The sequence below is a fragment of the Carcharodon carcharias genome, chromosome 11, assembly GCF_017639515.1.
Source record: "Carcharodon carcharias isolate sCarCar2 chromosome 11, sCarCar2.pri, whole genome shotgun sequence".
Lineage (NCBI taxonomy): Eukaryota > Metazoa > Chordata > Chondrichthyes > Lamniformes > Lamnidae > Carcharodon > Carcharodon carcharias.
In genome coordinates, this window is record NC_054477.1 from 9,189,178 (window position 1) to 9,207,843 (window position 18,666).

The 18,666-nt window shown below is 45.0% G+C and overlaps 1 protein-coding gene across 1 annotated transcript in view; it reads left to right on the top strand.

The window, feature by feature from the left end:
* Window positions 1-18,666, top strand: part of LOC121284440 (beta-arrestin-1) — a 137,224-nt gene that overhangs the window by 4,428 nt on the left and 114,130 nt on the right. The gene's annotated exons all lie outside the window — the stretch shown is intronic.

Genomic DNA, 18,666 nt, shown 5'->3' on the forward strand with positions numbered 1-18,666 from the left:
GGCATATCCCTCTGCTGCCCCCATGCAACCATCACACCCCCCCTCCCTCCCCACCACCCCCACAACCCCCCACTCTTAAATCAGTGAAGTAAGGCAAATCTTAGCATCGGTTACTTGCTAACATTGTCGATAAGGAACAAGATGCCTTGGACAAACTTGTATGTTGCTGCGTTTTCTCCAAGTTTAACATTACAGTAGCATTACACGCATTACATTACATTACACAGGATTTATGGCACAGAAGCAGGTCATTCGGCCCAGCCTGTCCATGCTGGCATTTGCGCTTCACTTGAGCCACCTCCAATTTTTATCCAAATCCTTCATCACAACCCTCTATCCCCTCCTCCCTCATATGTTCATCCAGCTTCCTCTTAAAAACTATTATTATTTTTATTTAGTGAATGCAAATCCCTGAAGCCAAGCAATAGCCTCCTCTTTTGCTGAGTTTAAGGTGATTACCTGCCGAGCAGGCCTTTTCTCGGTGATGTGCAGCATTGTTTGTGTCTCTCTACACGTGCATGAGACCCTTGTACTGAGGCTCCAGTGGTGGAGGTTGGCTGCACAGGGACCCTGACCTGATTCTCTTAAATACCTCTGCACTATTCACTTCAACCACTCCCTGCGGTAGCGAGTCCCACATTCTCACCACTCCCTGGGTAAAGACATTTCTCCTGAATTCCCGATCGAATTTCTTAGTGGCTTCCATTTTTGCTCTCCCCCACAAGTAGGAACATTCTCTCTGTGCCTGCCCGATCAAAACCTTTCAGACCTTTAAAAATCTCTATTACAAATCACTCCCCAGCCCTGTCTTTTCATATTTGGAGCAGTATCTCTTGTTTGGATTCCTCCTCCTTCAGGTAACCTGCCCTAAGAGGGCCCTAGTGACCATGGACTTCCATTGGCCCAGAGGTAGGGACACTACCCACAAGACCTTTATTTTGGGATTAGGATGTTGAAACATCTTGCATTTATATAGCACCATTAATGTAGTGAAACATCCCCAAGATGCTTCACAGGGCTGCAATCAGGTGAAAAGTCAGCACTGAGTATAGGACAGGTGGCCAAAAAACTTGGTCAAAGGTTTAGGTTTCAAGAAGCTTCTTAAGGGAGGACATAGAGTTGGAGAGGTTTAGGGAGGGAATTCCAGAGCTTAGCGCCTACACAGTTCAAGGGCGGAGCGATTAGAATCAGGATTGTATGAGATATCCTAGTGGGAGGGTCAGTGATCAGAGATCACAGATTGAAGATAATTGGAAAAAGAGCCAGAGGGCTAATAAGGACAATTACTTCTTTTACCACGTGCTGTGATTAGAACGCACTCCCTGAAAGCCACTTTTCAAATAGGAATTAGTTAAACCTGTTTTTTAATTCTTTCACAGGATGTGGGCGTGACTGGCTAGGCCAGCGTTTATTATCCATCCCAAACTGCCCTTGAGAAGGCATTGGTGGTAAAATACTTGAACAGGAAAAGATTTGCAGGGCTTTGGGGAAAGAGGAGTGATCTGGATCAACTGGGTCCTTTAAAGAGCCGACGGAGGAATGATGGGCCGAGTGGCCTCCTACTGTGCTGCATCATTCTATATGGGAAATTAAAGTGCGGGTCAGTTCCATATTCATAAAGGGACTTAATAATCGGTCTAAAAATTACAATTCTCCTTCGGATAAAATATATTCCTTGATGCCAACTAGGAAATGTCCCTTGACCACAGTTAGCAGCATCTATCCATAAGAACAAAGAGTTATTTGGAGTCAGGCATCTGACGTATCACTTCTGACTGGAAAGTAGCAAATATAACCCCTCTATTCAAGAAGGGAGGGAAGCAGAAAACAGGAAACTATAGTCCAGTTAGCTTGACGTCTGTCGTGGGGATGTTGTTAGAATCGATCATTAAGGAGGTTATAGCTGGGCACGTAGAGAAACTGAAGGTAATTGGGAAGTGTCAGCATGGTTTTGTGAAAGGGGAATCATGTTTAACCAACTTATTGGAGTTTTTTTGAAGGAGTAACATGTGCAGTGGATAAAGGGGAGCCCGTAGACACACTGTACTTGGATTTCCAGAAGGCATTTGATAAGGTGCCACATCAAAGGCTATTGCAGAAAATAAAAGTGCATAGTTTGGGGGTAACATATTAGCCTGGAAAGAAGATTGGCTGGCTGGCAGAAAGCAGAAAGTAGGCATAAATGGGTCTAATCCTGATTGGCAGGATGTAACGAGTGGAGTCCCACAGGGATCTGTACTGGGACCTCAACTTTTTACAATTTATATCAATGACTTAGATGAGGGGAGCGAAGACATGGTGGCTAAATTTGCAGATGACACAAAGATAAGTGGGAAAGTATGTTGTGAAGAGGACATGAGGAGGTTGCAGATGGATCTAAATGGGTTGGTTGAGTGGGCAAAGATCTGGCAGATGGAGTTTAATGTGGAGAAAATGTGAAGTTGTTCACTTTGGCAGGAAGAACAAAAAGCACTTAAATGGAGAACAACTGCAGAATTCGGGATGCAGAGGGATTTAGGTGTCCTAGTGCATGAGTCACAAAAAGTTAGTCTGCAGGTATAGCAAGTAACTAAGGAGGCTAATGGAATGTTATCCTTTATTACAAGAGGGTTTGAACAGAGACCGCACCTCGAATACTGTGCGCAGTTTCAGTCACCTTATTTAAGGAAGGATGTAAATACATTGGATATGGTTCAGAGGAGGTTTACTAGATTGATACCTGGAATGAGTGGGTTGTCTTATGAGGAAAGGTTGGACAGACTGGGCTTGTTTCCACTGGAGTTTAGAAGAGTGAGGGGTGATTTGATTGAAGTATACAAGATCCTGAAAGGCCTTGACAAGTGGATGTTGAAAGGATGTTTCCTCTAGTGGGTGAGTCCAGAACTAGGGGGCACTGGTTTAAAATTAGGGGTCGCCCTTTTAGGACAGGAGAATTTTTTTCTCTCAGAGGGTTGTGCGACTTTGAAACTCTGTCTCAGAAGGTGGTGGAGGCGGAGGTAAATAGCTTCTTGTCAGGCAAGGGAATTAAAGGTTATCAGGTAGATGGGAATGTGAATCAGCCATTATCTTATTGAATGGCCTACTGCTGCTCCTTTTTCATAGGTTGTCTACATCTACCCCTACAGGCCCCTCCATAATCTTTTTTTTATTTGTTCATGGGATATGGGTGTCCCAGGATAGGCTAGCATTTATTGTCCACCCCTAATTGCCCTTATTCAGGGGGTATTTTAAGAGTCAACCATATTGCTGTAGGTCTGGAGTCACATGTAGGCCAGACTGGGTAAGGACAGTAAATTCCCTTTGTGAGCTAGATGGATTTTTACAACAGTGGTTTCATGGTCATCATCATCATCAGTCTTTTAATGAGCTCAAATCTCTCCATCTGCTGTGGTGGGATTTGAACCCTGGGTCTCTGGAATAGCAGTTCAATAACAATACCACTGTGCCACCACCTCCCCTTACCCCCTATCAGGCCATTGATCAGCCTATTTAAAGTTCCCTGATTTTTCTCTCTATTTCTGACTTTCAGTCACTTCTTTTCCAGTCCTTTTGCTTTCTAGTCTTCTCATCATCCACCTTTACCTGCCACTGCCTACCTAGCTCTCTGTCCAATTTCCTTGTATTCATCACTGTGACTCCCCCTGCGGTTTGGATTCTCAATCTTACTGCTGTTAGAGCATGGGGATTCTTCATTCTAATCTACTCCTCAAATGAATATTGTTCATAGCCTTAAATAGTCAGATGTTCACAGATTTATTACGTTTACAACAATAGCAGCTTGCATTTATACAGTGTCTCCAATGTAGTAAGACGTCCCAAGCCGTTCCCTGGAGCGTGATCAGGCATAGTTTCACATCGAGCTACATAAGGAGGTATTAGATCAGGTGACCAAAAGCTTGGTCAAAGGTCTAGGGTTTCAGACGCGCCTTAAAGGAGGAAAGTGAAGAAGAGAGGGGGAGAGGTGTAGGGAGGGAATTCTAGAACTTAGACAACTGAAGGCACCGATGGTACAGCAATTAAAATCGGGGATACTCAAGGTGCCAAAATTGGAGGTTCACAGATATAATGGAAGGTTGTGGGGACTGAAGGAGGTTACAGAGTTAGGGAGGCTCACATGATCCTGGAAGTATTTTTTAAAAACTTTTCACAGGCCAACATTTATTGCCCATCCTTAATTGCCCTCGAGAAGATGGTGGTGAGCTGCTTCCTTGAACCGCTGCAGTCCATGAGGTGTAGGTACACCCACGGTGCTGTTAGGGAGGGAGTTCCAGGATTTTGACCCAGTGACAGTGAAGGAACGGTGATATATTTCCAAGTCAGGATGGTGAGTGGCTTGGAGGGGAACTTCCACTTGGTGGTGTTCCCATGTATCTGCTGCCCTTATTCTTCTAAGTGGTAGTGGGTATGGGTTTGGAAGGTGCTGTCAAAGGAAACAAGAATTGAAACAAGGATGAGAATTTGTAGGTTAGACACCATGAGGAGAGTGGGACTTGGATCAATTTAAGATACAGGCAGCAAAATTTTATTTGATTATTATTGACAATAATTTAATTTACACTTAAAACAAAACCTTGCGATTATTTTTGCTGGAAATTCAAAACCCATTGTAATTTCACATTTACTGCTTTTGGGCCAGTTAGACACCAGTCGGATTCCAATGTAGTGATTCTCACTCCCAATTTTTAATAACTTTTTATCTAACCCTTCCAACCTGACAAACCATATGCTTTTGCAGTAACTAGAATACCTTGTTCCCTTGTCAATAATTTGATGAGTTATTTTCCAATTGAGTGATGCACCCTCCCATCTCTGTTATATGGTTATTGAGAGTTTTGCTTTACACATAGGGACAGGTGGAGACAATTCAGCTCCTACAGCCTGTCTCACCATTCAATTAGATCATGGCTGTATCTCTATAGACCCTAATACCTTACCTGACAAAAAAAAACTAAAAGCTGTCAAGTTGTTAACTGGCCAGTCCTTTAAAAATTGGAAACAAAATGTGTATGTGAGAATTGGAAAAAAATCTGTTCTAGCAGTTTCAATAGCTGATTGTTGATGGAACCACAAGTGCCATCATTGAAGCAATATTATTTCTTGACTGACTTCCACAATCTATCATTATCACGTTGGGAGGGCGGGGGCGGTGGGGGGGGGTGGGGTGCAGTGTTGGGGGGGGTGGGGTTGTAAGTTCACAGTTTGATTGAGAGCTCAAGGAATTTGTTAAGGATTTTTAAAGATAATTTAAAGATTTAAAGATTTAAAAATTTAAAAATTAAAGAAAAAATCTTTCATGTGAGGAGGGGTTATGAATACAATTGCTTGTTTTTATAAGGAATTAAGTACTTGAGGGACTTTAAATGTATTGAATGGGCTTTCATGAATGAGAGCTTCTTCATATATATAGTGAAGCCTGTTTTTTTAAATATAGTGAAACAGATATTTAGAATTTTATTTCATCTCAGCATGGTTCCTGAGGTTTACCCATGGTGCATACTGTGAGTTGGCATGGAGGGGCTAAGGGCAAATGGTGGTGGGTGGGGGGCATGGGTTGACATGAGTTGGCACTAAGTTGGCATTGGGCTATAAGGAGTCATGGGGATAGGTCATGGCTTGTCATGAGTTGGCATATATGGGCATGGGAAGTAGGGGGGGCATTGACAGGGTGGGAAGGGTGAGGGCTAAAGTGCCTAATGTTTAAAAAGAAAAACAGCAACAGCCGATCCACTCCTGGAGGTGTTGAGCCAGACTCCATCCTCCAGCTGCTCCCCCCCCCCACCCCACCACCCCCCCGGAAGGAAGATCCCATCCCGCGGGGCACTTTCTCCCCAGCCCAGTGTGATGAGCCGGGGAAACCTCCCATTTCAGCAGGCCTGCCTCAGGAGTAAAAGTCCAGGCCTTTGTGTGAATAGATGCTTCCTGATATCACCCTCGAATGGCCTAGCAGGCATTTTAAGGTTCTGCCCCCTTGTTCTGGGCACCACCCACCAGGGGAAATCGCTTCTCTCGCTTTTGCCCAAACAGCCTATCAGTCAGCTTAACCAACTCAGCGAGTTCACCCTTTAATCTTTTCTACTCAAGAGAATGCAGGCACATCAATGCAACCTGTCTCTCTCTCTCTTTCTTTCTGTCGCTAAGTTTCTTGTCTCAATTTTTTATCAATATTACAATGGCAATTTTATTCCTCCTCACTTTCCTCTCACATTGCCCTCGTGGTTCCGCTCCACCTTTACTGGGTTGAAATTCGAGGCTCAACGTACCTCGAATCTCACCTCCCTCAATCTCCCTTTCTTCCTACATTGTATTTGTCTGTTTGTCCAGTGCTTCCTCCTGTTCCTAGACCGGCCTTCTTCCCAATCTCCTCATTCTCGAGATGCGGGCCTTGTTGACGAGACCAGAATTCATTGCCCATCCCTATCCGTTGGGCCAAGAGCTCGAGTGGTTTTGATACTCTCACATTGGAGGGCAGTTAAGAGGCGGCCAGTTGGTGAGTGGAACTGGAGTCACGTACAGGTCTGGAGTGGGTAAAAACAGCAGATTCCCGACAGCCAGTTGGGGCGGGAGGGCGAGTGGTGGAATCAGGGCAGAATTTTCACCCTGATACAGGACTGAGAACAGAGCCTGGCAAACATATAATGTCACGCTGCAATTTTCCTGGAGGCAAAAGGATTACCTGCCCCCAACCAAAATGCAAAATCCTGTCCCAGAATTTTCAAAGTAGCTCACCCTTACCTATGATGTCATGGATTGAGGGACAGAGATTCTGCATCCTCCAAAGTCAATAGATGTACTTTTAGACTGTCACTGTAGGGATTCAGTAGACCTTTTGAGAAAATTTGGAGTTCAAATCCCCAGCCTAATTTGGATACATGTATTTCAAAGTTGTGTTTGCTTAGTTCCAATATGGAACATAATTGCGAACATACAGCTCCTTCACTGTCGCTGGGTCAAAATCCTGGAGCTCCCTCCCTAACAGCACTCTGGGTGTACCTACACCACATGGACTGCAGCGGTTCAAGAAGGCAGCTCACCACCACCACCTTCTCAAGGGCAATTAGGGATGGGCAATAAATGCTGGCCCAGCCAGTAACAAACACATCCAATGAATGAGTAAAACAAAATACGCATTAGGAGCAGGAAAGGCCACTCCGCCCCTCAAGCCTGCTCTGCTATTCAATAAAATCATGGCTGATCTGAAGAATATCTCAACTCCATGTCCTTGCCTATCCCCTTTAACCTTTCACCCCCCCCCCACCCCACCACACCCCCCCCCCTTGCTTATCAGTAATCTATCTGCCTCTGCCTTAAAAATATTCAAAGTTTCTGCTTCCTAAGCCTTTTGAGGAAGAGTTCTGGAGAGTCACAAGCCATTGAGAGAAAAAAAATTCTCCTCATCTCAGTCCTAAATGAGCGACCCCTTATTTTTAAGCAGTGACCCATAGTTCTAGATTCTCCCACAAAAGGAAACGTCCCCTCCGCATCCACCCTGTCAAAACCCCTCAGGGTCTTATGTACAGGCTTGAGAGAGGAAGCAAGCCGCAGGATGCAAACCTTCAAGCAATGTTATGTTGGATTGGCTCAGTTAAGGGTATATGTTTGATTGATCGACTCTTATTGAATTGAGTTGTTGGTTTTTAAATGCGAGGATGCTTTGCAATTGTTTCCATGACATTTAAGAAAGCTGAGTTGTTCAATCAGATGTAATTGTTTTGAAACCTTGGAAGGTTAAGTCTGGTATGTGTAACTCCCAGCATGGTGAGAACTGGTAGAAAAGAATTGCTGTTTACATAAAATATTAATCCTACAAAATAGCAATTTATCATAGAGATTGTGAATGTTTGTTGTTTTCCTGTTGGAATGGTTTCATTCCTGCTGTAAATCTGTTATGTTACCGTTAATTATTTGAATGTTTATTTATTGTTAAATAAGGTTCACTTGATTATTACAGTGTATTTTGATAAATACATTGACAGGATGTGGGTTTCATCAGTAAGGCCAGCATTGTTTTTTTCTTTCATGGGATGTGGGCTTCACTAGCTGGGCCCAGCATTTATTGCCCATCCCTAATTGCCCCTTGAGAAGATGGTGGTGAGCTGCCTTCTTGAACTGCTGCAGCCCATGTGGTGTAGGTACACCCACGGTGCTGTTAGGGAGGGAGTTCCAGGATTTTGCCCCAGCGACAGTGAAGGAACAGTGATATGTTTCCAAGTCAGAATGGTGAGTGGCTTGGAGGGGAACTTCCAGGTGGTGGTGTTCCCATGTGTCTGCTGACCATGTCCTTCTAGATGGTAGTGGTTGTGGGTTTGGAAGGTGCTGTCGAAGGAATGTTGGTGAGCTGCTGAAGTGCACCTTGTTGATGGTTGATGATTCATTGCCCATGTCTAACTGCCTTTGAGAAGGTGGAGGTGTACCACCTTCCTGGGTGCAGTTCATCGAGCTATTTCTGATGGCAGTTAGGAGTCAAAGATGTTAAAAAAACAGGTGAAAACCAAGACCAATCTCGGTGAAAAGAATCTTGGAAATTCCTCTCTGGGCTGTAGTGTTCAATTGTTCAGTGTTCGATTATGTAAGCCTGATTACTGATCTATGCTCACTGCCCTTGATTGGTTAAGTCTGGGTGTGGACTCAAAGCAAAGTAAACAGACATCACCAAAACTACTTGAAACTGAGCTTTAAACATGAGTGCAGACATTCAGTGACTACAGAGATATTTTACAACTCTTGTAAATAAACTTGTTGCAGAGTTAGAAACTAGTGTCATCTCTGCATAGCTCTCAAATATATAAAATATACAACTAGCCGGTGAATGTTCAACATCTAGACGATCAAATTTAGACCAGGTGGTCACTGGGACTCTGATAATTCCAGTAGTACCTAGCCTCTTGTATGAGGTGATCTCCAGTCCAGACAGAAACAGGTCTAGCTCTCACTCACAAAGGACTTCAGTGCAAACATGTCTACCACACAAGCCGCCAGCGTGATAGAGATTGACTGCTGTGCTTAGTCAGCGATTCCATTAGCATTGTGTCAAATAACTGAGAAGATGGTAGAAAGTTAATGAGATAGCCTTTGGGACATTTGTTATCTAGGGATCTTTTATAACGCAGTAGTGATCTGATGCAAAACCAAAATCTACGTGTCAATGTCTAAACTTGCCCAGAGTCCAATCATTTGTGTAGTTGTGTAATTGTGGAGAGTCAGCATTCAAGAAAACCACAACAGAAAGAAGAGAAGAGACGTGCATTTGTATAGCACCTTTCATAACCTCAGGCCATCTATGCACAGCAAGTTCCCACAAACAGCACTATGATAATGATCAGGCAATCTGTTTTTTTTTGTGTGATGTTGATTGAGGGCTGATTTTAGTTTTGGTCAGGATACTGGGGGAGCTTCCCTGCTCTTCATTGCAATAGTGGCCTTGTCATCTTTTGCATATGCTAGAGAGGGCAGGCGGGGCCTTTGGAAAGAAGGAAGACTTGCTGGGACTACCTCCTAATTCGTGCCAGTGCACTGGAGCAGCACGAACAGGAGTTGATAACATAATTTAATTCAGGGCACTCCAGGGTCAGTTCTTTTTGTGTTAATTAGGTTTCTGTAATACTATTGTGTTTAGTCACTGCTTTGGGTCATTTCTCTTAATAATGTCACCCATGTCAGAGAAATACTGAAAAACATTCAAAGGCACGTCAAGCCAGATCTGACTCGTGCTCAATGCTTAACAGGGGTCCTGATGGTGAGACTCCCTTTTTTTTTGTTCTTTCACAGGATCGCTGGCTGGTCCCAGCATTTATTGCCCATCCCTAATTGCCCTTGAGAAGGTGGTGGTGAGCTGTCTCCTTGAGCCGCTGCAGTCCCATGTGGTGTAGATACACCCACAGTGCTGGTAGGGAGGGAGTCCCAGGATTTTGACCTAGTGATAGTGCAGGAACGGCGATATATTTCCAAGTCAGGATGGTGAGTGACTCGGAGGGGAACTTCCAGGTGGTGGTGTTCCCATCTATCTGCTGCCCTTGTCCTGCTAGATGGAAAAGGGTCTCTGATGGTGAGACTCCCTCTTTAAAAGGGGCCCCTGAAAGGGAGAAGCTTTGTTTAAATTCTCAATTGAGGCCTTTTGCATTGGGCTGACTGGCACAGAAAGTATTCATCAGTTAGCTTATTTTTTGATTGCTGGCAACAATTAACTCCTGGAAATTTATCATCTGAGATAAAATACATATTTATTAAGCACCTTCTCTTCAATCTGATTGTTAAAATCATCCATCACTGGCTAGTGAAGATCGTGAGAGGCTCAGTACGAATTTACTTCTAGCCATTTTAGAGGGACCCTGAGTAAAAAGATATTTTGCCTCAGTTTAAAGGAATGTTCTAGATTGAAGATTAACCCTTCATGCACCAGAGACAGCAACACTGCCTGGTAAAAGATTCAGAGTTTACCTTGATTCTGTCTATGATATGACCATATGCATATCATAATCTATACCTCCAGAAAACAAACCTCTTTCTCTCTCTCTCCCTATGTCTGTCTCACTCTCTCTCTCTGTTCCTTCTATCTCTCTCAATCTATCAGTCTCCATCTGTTTCTTATCTCTTTCTCCCTCAGTCTGAGTTTTATTCCTTATTTCTCACTGTCTTCTTCTGTCTTTCTCTTTTGTACATTTTTTCCCATCTTTGGTCCTTTCTGCCAACTCTCTCTTGTTCTTTCTCTCTAAAACCCACCCCCTGCCACCCCCATGTGTCCTCTCTCTCTCTCTCTCTCTCTCTCTATCTACCCTTTCCAGAAATCTGCACCTCTGCGTCAAGTGTACCTTTGGTACCCCCTCCTGTCTAAGCCTGGGCACTTGCTCCTCATAGGCTCTGATTGATTTGCTTGTACATCAATCTTCAGGTAAGATTTGCAATGGAGGAGCTGAGTGCTAATCCCTCAGTACCACACTAACCAAGCTTCCTTTGGTAACACTTCCCACAACCTCTACCACCAGGTAAGGATGGCAGAGTTCCTTCCCTAAAGGACATTAGTGAACCAGATGGGTTTTTACGATAATTGATGGTCGCCATTACTGAGACTAGCTTTCTATTCCAGGTTTATTAATTGATGTTAAACTCCACCAGCTGCTGTGGTGGGATTTGAACCTCTGGAGCATTAGGCTGAGCTTCCGGATTACTAGTCCAATGAAATCACCATTGTGTCACTGTCCAGAGAAGACAAGGTTGTTATCCTTAGAGCAGAGATTGTTAAGAGGAGATTTGATGGATATTGTTGTATATTTTCGATCTCAGGACCATGCAGAGATGATGCTAGTTTCTATGTGCATAACATGTTTTATTCACAGTGCTTTAAAATGTCTGCTCCATGCTTCAATTCTGTCTTCCAGCTCTTTCGACTTTTCTCAGGTTTAATTAGTCAATCACAGGGAGTGTCAATTGTAAACAAATTCACATAATCAAACATCAACAATAGAACCTCTACAGAGCTGTTCAAAATTATGAAGGGTTTTGATAGAGTAAATAAGGAGAAACTGTTTTGAGTGGAAGGAGGGTTGGCAACTGAGAGGACACAGATTGAAGGCACTTGACAAAAGAACCAGAGGTGACATGAGGAAACATGCAGTGAGTTGTTGTGATCAGGGGTAAAATTTTTAGCTGGGTGGGTGCGTGTTCGACCCGACTTGAGTGTAAAATGGCTTGGGATGACGAGTGAGGGCCCTGTGGGTGTGTGATGGGTTTGTGGGCGTGTGAGTCGGGGGTGATGAAAAGAGTGACTTACTCTGGCGGAACAGAGGAGATCATTCATCCTCTTGCGGCACTGGGTGGCTGTCCTCTTCTGAAGGGCGTTGGCACTGAGCACCGCTGCCACCACCTCCCAAGCCGGGTTCTTGCCATAAGACGTAGGAGCAGAAGTCGGCCATTCGGCCCATCGAGTCTGGTCTGTCATTCAAGAGATCATGGCTGATCTGACAATCCTCAACTCCATTTTCCTGCCTTTTCCCCATAAACCTTGATTCCCTTACCTCTTGGTGTCATTGATACCCATCCTGCAAGAGCAGGGGTACAGCACATCCCAACGGGCCTCCATGGCATCCAAAGGTTGCTCAAGGGACGGGTCATTGAAGTTGGGGGGGGGGGGGGGTGGGCTGCAGTCTATTTGCCTTTGCAGGCCAAGTCTCCCAGGCAGCGATGGTGAGCTGGTGGCAATGAGCGCTTTGCTGGCAGCTGCCTTTTAAAGATGGTGGCCGGTGTGATGCAACAGCGGGGTGATGGCGAGCGGGAGAATGAGAGACTGCCCGCCATGGAAACGGCGTGTTTCGCTGGTGTGAATACATAATGAGGCGGGCTCGGGAAGATACAGCGTGAAAACCCGCCATTTCCATCGGCGGGTAGGACTCCAGTTTACCCACCCGCTACCGCACTTAGTGCAATTCTGGGAAAACTCAGCCCTCTACTTGGATAACTAAAGTCCCTCTGTAATTTTTGCACCTCTCCGTAATTTCTTTACAATTTTGTTTCTTCACTCTCTTCCCAATAATGGGTGGCCTTTAGACTACACTGAGCAATGTAATTGTACCTTTTTTGGTCCTTAGATCTGGCCGAATAGATTCTGTCCTTGATCCCTCTGGGACATCCTCTTTCTTGAGCACTGCAATGCTCTCCTTAACCAATAACACCACCCCTCCTCCTTTCCTTCCTTTCTTTTCTTTCCTGAATACCTTGTATCCATGGATATTTAATACCCAGCCCTACTCTTCTTAAAGCCAGGTTACTGTTATAGCCACAGCATCATATTTCCACATGGCAATCTGCACCTGTAACTCCCCAATCTTATTTACCACGCTCCGTGTATTCACATCCATGCACTGTAACCCTGGTTTGGGCTCTATCACTTTATCCCTTACTCTAACCCCACCTATTAACTTTCTATTCCTTATTCTAGTGCTATCTGTCTCTCCCGTTATTCTGTGCACTTTGGTATTCGTCCCTGATATTATCTCCTGATTCCCACGCCTCTGCTGAGATAGTTTAAACCCTCCCCAATAGCACAAGCAAGGAACTCAGTCCTGGCTCTATTAACGTGCAACCTATCTGGCCTGTACAGGTCCCAGTGTCCCAAGAATCTAAAGCCCTCCCTCCTGCACCATATTTCCAGCCACACATTCAACAGCTTTATCCTGCTGTTCCTATACTCACATGCACACGGTACTGGGAGTAACCTGGGGATTGGTAGTCTTGAGGTCCAGTTTACTAATTTCCTACCTACCTCCCCAAATTCCTACTGCAGGGCCACATCCCTCTTTCTGTTCTCCATGGCAATGCCTTGACCAATCAGAGCTGACTTGCCAACCAATCAGCACCTTTTTCTCATGCAGTGTAAATTGTTGCTCCCTTTGAAATTTGGTATTCTTGCATCTGTCCTGATGAGTGCAAGATGAAAATCTTCGACAGCCTGTCTCTTCTTTTTCAGTTAATATTCCCTAAGGGATGTTAGTGAACCAGATGAGTTTTTGTGACAATCCAAGAGCTTCATTACTCTGGCCAGATTTTTTACTTCTAGATTTTATTTGAAACTGAATTTAAATTCTCAAAGGACCACATTGGGATTTGAACTGACCCAACTGGATTTTTGACCCAGTAAAGTAACCACTGCACTACCCTAACCATAGGTGATTGTGACCTGACAGTCAGCTGAGTCTGCTCTCTCACATGGACACAAATATCCCCACGGCTCTATCTGTAAAGTCATTTGAATCATCTTGAGCTTGTGAAAGGTATTATGGAAAAGCAAGTCTTCTTTTCAGTGGTGTATTGGTACTGTCGCTGGGCTAGTAATCCAGAGACTCAGGGAAATGGTCAGAGTACCTGGGTTCGAATCCCACCACAGCAGATGGCGAATTTTGAATTCAATAAAAATCTGGAATTAAAAGTCTGTTGGTGACCACGAAACCATTGCTGAATGTCACAAAAACCCATCTGGTTCACTAAAGCCCTTTAGGGAAGGAAATCTGCTGCCCTTGTCTGGTCTGGCCTACATGAGACTTCAGACCCACAGCAATATGGCTGACTCTTAAATGCCCTCAGAACAAGGGCAATTAGGGATGGGCAATAAATGCTGACCCAGCCAGTGATGCCCACATCCCATGAATGAATGCTAAAAATGGGGTGTCAACCTGGTGAAGCAACAGCACAGGACTACTTGCGTGCCAAACAGCAGAAGTAACATGCGATGGACAGAGCTAAGCGATCCGACAAACCATGGATAGTATACGGCGCAGAAAGAGTCCATTCAGCCCATCGTGTCGGCGCTGGCCAAAATGAGAAAAAAAGAAACTAGCAGCTCATTTTAATTCCACTTTCCAGCACCTGGTTTGTAGGTGACAGCGCTTCAGATGCAGATCCAGGTACCTTTTGAATGAGTTAATGTTTCAGCCTCAACCACCGACTTAGACAGTGAATTCCAGACAACAGATCAGATCTAATCTCTGCAGTCCTGCCACACCCAGTCATCAATGGTGGTGGACAATTAAACAACTCACTGGAGGAGGAGGCTCCACAAATATCCCCATCCTCAATGATGGGGGAGCCAAGCACATCAGTGCAAAAGATAAGGCTGAAGCATTCGCAACGATCTTCAGCCAGAAGTGCCAAGTGGATGATCCATCTCGGCCTCCTCCGGAGGTCCCCAGCATCACAGATGCCAGTCTTCAGCCAATTCGATTCACTCCACGTGATATCAAGAAACGGCTGAAGGCACTGGATACTGCAAAGACTATGGGGCCTGACAATATTTCGGGAATAGTACTGAAGACTTGTGTTCCAGAACTTGCCGCGCCCCTAGCCAAGCTGATCCAGTACAGCTACAACACTGGCATCTACCCAGCTATGTGGAAAATTGCCCAGGTATGTCCTGTACACAAAAAGCAGGGCAAATCCAACCCGGCCAATTACCGCCCCATCACTCTACTCTCCATCATCAGTAAAGTAATGGAAGGGATCATCAATAGTGCTATCAAGCAGCACTTGCTTAACAATAATCTGCTCACTGATGCTCAGTTTGGTTTCCGCCAGGGCCACTCAGCTCCCGACCTCATTACAGCCTTGGTTCAAACATGGATAAAAGACCTGAATTCCTGAGGTGAGGTGAGAGTGACCAGAAGGTGTGATTCTCACTGAGGCGAGTAACGAGATTTCTATTGATTTCTTAAATTTTTCACTTCATTTGCACAATAGCTGCTGATTGCGCGATCTGGGAAATTGCTAAGGAGGTTGAGTTAATGCACATAATTGAAATGATTCCATCGACCTGGTTAACGATTGCTAATGAGCTCCCCTTCACTCTCCAAATGGCTTCGCTGCTTCCAGGCGTCAGCGTAAATACAGTTCGGGTAATTGGTCGAGAGCTAAAATAAATCAAACAGAACACAAAGGTTACCGCAATGGAAATTGGGATTTGTGCAAATGGTCACTGATAGAATTGTAGAACCATTCAGCACGGAAGGAGGCCATTCAGCCCATCATGCCTGGGCCCACGCTTTGAAAGAGTTACCCGCTCCCCTGCACCTTCCCCACAACCTTGCAGGAATTTCCCCCTTTATCCAATCCTCTTTCAAAAGTTACTATCGAACCTGCTTCCACTGCCCTTTCAGGCAGCACATTCCAGATGTCAACAACTCGCTGTGTGTAAAAAAAAATAATAATTCTCCCCATCTCCCTCTCTGGCTCCTCTGCCTTATACCTGGGTTCCCCCTGGTTACCAAGCCTCTTGCCAGTGAAAAAAGTTAATCCTCATTTGCTCCTTCAGTTTATACTGCTGCCCCTAATTCCTCCTATCAAGATGAATCACTTTTCACTTGCCTGTGTTATCTTCCGTCCGCCATGCGTCTGTCCATTCCCCCATTCGCTCGCCTCCTCTTCCACCCTCTTTGTGCCACCTGAAAACTTTGAAATCTGGCCCAAACCCAAGTTCAGGCCATTAAGATACATCAGCAAGAGGCGTGGTCCCAATAGTGACCCCAAAAGTACTGTATACCTTCCTCCAGATCGACAAACAGTCCTGGCACTGGGAGCGCCAGCCTTGATTTTTCCTGCTCAAAACTCTGGAGTGGGGCTTGAACCCAGAGCCTTCTGATTAGAGTGTGACCACCACTCTCTGCTCCCCATCCCTTAGACAAGCTCATATCCACGCAGCCACTCTCCCCGTAATTGTCTGAACTTCCGTTCTCCAAAGCGTCAATGTGACGGCTGAGCCAGTAGCACACACATCCCATGAATGAATAAATTTTTTAAAAAAATATGAAGCCTGACCGATGTCTTTTAAAAGTACATGACATAAACCGTATCACCGTTACCAACCCTCTCCATTACTTCATCAGTCAGACGTGACTCGCTGGTCAAACTCAAATCAGCAGGTCTGACAGTGGCTGCGGAGAGGAACACAATTAACATTTCAACTCCGTATGACTCTTCATCAGAACTGAGGAAAAAATAGAAAAGAGGTTGAAATATAAGCCGTAGAGGGGGTTGGGACAGGTAGAGCTGGATAGGGGGCCAGTGATAGGCAGAGATTGCCAAATATGTCATAGACAAAAGGACAAAGGGGTGTTGGTGGTGATATTAGCTAAGGAATGTGCTAATGATGACATTAAGGGTAGCAAGCTAGTGGCAGATGGCCCTAGTGTGGGTGGAGTGGGGGGAAGGGATTGAAATAGACTAAAATGTGGAGATAAAACAATGGATGGAAATAAATTAAAAAATAATGGAAATAGGTGGGACAAGAAAAAATCTATATAAATTATTGGGAAAAAAAAGGTGGAGACCGGAAAGGGGGTGGGGACGGAGGAGAGAGTTCATGGTCTGAAGTTGTTGAACTCAATGTAAAGTCTGGAAGGCTGTAAAGTGCCTAGTCAGAAGATGAGGTGCTGTTCCTCCAGTTTGCATTGAGCTTCACTGGAACAATGCAGCAGGCCAAGGACGGACATGTGGGCATGAGAGCAGGGTGGAGTGTTGAAATGGCAAGCGACAGGAAGGTCTAGGTAATGCTTACGGACAGACCAAACGTGTTCTGCAAAGCAGTCGCCCATTCTGCATTTGGTCTCTCCAATGTAGAGGAAACCGCACTGTCAGATTGGGTGCTGAATGTCCTGCATTACAACATTGTCGACGCTTCAAAAAGTACCTGACTGGCTATAAAGTGCTTTGGGACATTCTGAGGCTGTGAAAGGCGCTATAGCAATGCAAGTCTTTCCTTCATTTCAGTGAACTCAATTAAATTAGTCAAACCACATTTGCCTTTAACAAATCCAAGGCAGATTCCATTATTTCAGCCAAATTTCCAAACGCTAATTAATTTTCTACCAGATAAATTTCTCTGAAGTTTCCTCCACACAAACTGAAAAAATCGAAACCTCTCCCTTTTTTTGAACACTGGAGTATTTCGTCCTGTCTGTCTGGCACCACCCACATGTCTCTGAGGAGCTTTGGAAGATTTTGGGTGGAGCATATCCAGTCTCCACCTCCCCCCCCTGCTTCCCATGGGATTGCTCATGATGGGTTACTTTGGCACAAGGTGGGAGCACAGGGCTGGGGGAGGAGGGTGATAATGAGGGGAGGAGAGCGTTAGCGAGGGAAGAAGTGTGATAGTGAGGGGGAGGAGGGTGATAGCGAGGGTGGAGGGCAATAGTGAGTGAAGGAGAGTGATAGTGAGGGGAGGAGGGCAATAGTGAGGGGGGAGGGCAATAGCGAGGGGGGAGGGCAATAGCAAGGGAAGGAGAACGATAATGAAGGGAAGAGAGTGATAGCGAGGGGAGGAGGGCAATAATGAGGGGAGGAGGGCAATAGCAAGGGAAGGAGCGTGATAGTGAGGGAGGAGGGCAATAGCGAGGGGAGGAGGGCAATAGCGAGGGAAGGAGAGCGATAGTGAGGGGAGGAGGGCAATAGCGAGGGAAGCAGAGTGATAGCGAGGGAAGGAGAGTGATTGTGAGTGGGAGGAGGGTTATACTAGAGGGAGGGCAGTTGTAGTTGGGGGACAGCTCTGCTAGTAGATCACCTGGAAGTGGGGTGAGGGGTTTGGCACTTGTGGAGGGTTGCATTGGTGAGGGTGGTGGGAAGCAACAGTGTGTCGGAGTGAGTGAGAGATGCAAAGCACTACAGACAGGATTTGTAAAGATGTGCTAAAAGAATGCAAGGTAAGTTTTTTTTTATAATTGGTTTTTGGGAGATAAATCAATAATTTGAATTTTCGTTCTGAACTATTTGGCCTTCATCTCTGAATGTCTGTAATGTTTCTTCCCTAGGCTGGTGCATTTCCCTCTCTCTCTCTACTTCCTCACAATTAGGCATGAGATTTAATCCACTTTGACTTAAAACAACATCTCCAGAGATTTGAACACCTAATCCAGGCTGACATTCCCAGTGCAGTGCTAAGGGAGTGCTACATTGCCAGATGTTCTTTCAGGCAAGACACTAAACCGAGGCCCCATCTGTCCTCTCAGTTGGATGCAGAAGGTCCCATTGCCACTATTTTGAAGAAGAGCAGTGGAGTTCTCCCTGGTGTCCTGGCCAATATTATTCCCTCCATCAATGTCGCTAAAACAGATGATTTGGGAACTTGCTGTGTGTAAATTGGCTGCTGCATTTCATACATTACAACGGTTTAAGCTAGAAATTATGGTAATCCTG